Here is a 1,752-nt window from a genome sequence, read left to right on the forward strand (position 1 = left end):
TAACCCCAGGAGGTATCCCTCTATTCTGTAACCCTTTTCTGAATATTGAAAGGAACTCGCCGCTCTGCTCCCGAGGACGTAGGCATCTTTGCCGAACCTCGTTAAATCTCTGTGTTCTTTTGGATTTGTGTCGATTACTGTTTTTCTTCGCCCTAATTTTCTCAACAAGTGGTATCAGAGACTGGTTCGAGGGCAGGGAAGAAAACTGGGGCGACACAGAGGAGTTCAAAGGGAAGGTTTTCGACGGTTCGGAGGAAATTCGGCGAAGGATTTCGGAGGTTGGCGGCTGTCTAGATTTCGGCTCGGACGGCTGTGCAACAGGGAGCCGTTCGGAGAGGATTTCAGAAGCAGCGATGACGTTGGATTTTGGACGATCGGCGGCAAAGCAGTCGGAGTTCGAAGGAGAAGCTTTGTGGGAGACTGGCTCGGACGGATCTGCTCCTAGATCGTGCTGCTGGGTTCCGAGTTTTGTCGTCGCTGCGAAGGAAAAACCGACAAGATCGCGCGATCGCGCAGGGGAGCGAAGGTCTCGTCGAGCAGAAAAGGAAGGTGCAAATTTGGGCTGCCAAAAAGGAAATTCTTTATAGAAAGAGCAGGTTCGGGAATTGGAGATCGCGATTTGCGGCGGAGAAAAGAAATCGGAAGGAAATCCACGAAGCTGAGGAAAATTCGAAATTGGAAGAGAATCAAAGTTCCTCTTTCCTACTGGGTTTTGGGTTCCGATTTCAGGGGAAATAATTGCTCTTTCCTTCTGGGGAAATATTTTTTTTTTCTTGCTGGGTTCCGATTTCAGGGAAGGAAGAAATTGGACCGTTTTATTTCATTCCTTTTGTAGGACATTCCTTTTGCAGGAGGTAGATCTGCGAAAGCTTGAGAGGAGAGGGAATTTCCTTTGTAGTTTGCTGTTGGAAAGGAATCCGAAGAATATTCTCTCGCTGGAGGAGGCGAATTTGGAGAAAGAGACTGAACATTCCTTCAGAGGCAGGAAGCAAAATCGGAAGGTCCTGATTATCTTGGGAGGTGATTCAAATTTCATTTCTTCACTGGAGCGAGGGGAGAAAACTGCAGGGAAGTAAATTTGAAAGATTCTTCAAATTTTGCGGTGCAACGGAGCTATTCCAGGAAGCCAAAAAGGAAATTTCAGAGGAAATTTTGAAAGGAAAGCGAAGCGGAGTAGAAGGAAATCCAGGAAGCTGAGAAAAATTCGAAATTGGAAGAGAATCAAAAGTTCCTCTTTCCTACTAGGTTCTGGGTTCCGATTTCAGGGGAAATAATTGCTCTTTCCTTATGGGGGAAATTTTTTTTTTTTTTTGCTGGGTTCCGATTTCAGGGAAGGAAGAAATTGGACCGTTTTATTTCATTCCTTTTGCAGGAGGTAGATCTGCGAAAGCTTGAGAGGAGAGGGAATTTCCTTTGTAGTTTGCTGTTGGAAAGGAATCCGAAGAATATTCTCTCGCTGGAGGAGGCGAATTTGGAGAAAGAGACTGAACATTCCTTCAGAGGCAGGAAGCAAAATCGGAAGGTCCTGATTATCTTGGGAGGTGATTCAAATTTCATTTCTTCACTGGAGCGAGGGGAGAAAACTGCAGGGAAGTAAATTTGAAAGATTCTTCAAATTTTGCGGTGCAACGGAGCTATTCCAGGAAGCCAAAAAGGAAATTTCAGAGGAAATTTTGAAAGGAAAGCGAAGCGGAGTAATTGGAATGTGATTTTCTTTCCTTTACTGGAGCCGCGAAATATTTTCTTTTGGTG

At 45.1% G+C, this 1,752-nt stretch overlaps 1 protein-coding gene across 1 annotated transcript in view; it reads right to left on the reverse strand.

Annotated features, from left to right (window-relative positions):
• Positions 1–1,752, reverse strand: part of LOC110028356 (gamma-interferon-inducible lysosomal thiol reductase-like) — a 16,554-nt gene that overhangs the window by 4,106 nt on the left and 10,696 nt on the right. The window lies entirely within an intron of this gene.

This window comes from Phalaenopsis equestris, unplaced genomic scaffold (genome assembly GCF_001263595.1).
Source record: "Phalaenopsis equestris unplaced genomic scaffold, ASM126359v1 Scaffold000511, whole genome shotgun sequence".
Classification (NCBI taxonomy): domain Eukaryota; kingdom Viridiplantae; phylum Streptophyta; class Magnoliopsida; order Asparagales; family Orchidaceae; genus Phalaenopsis; species Phalaenopsis equestris.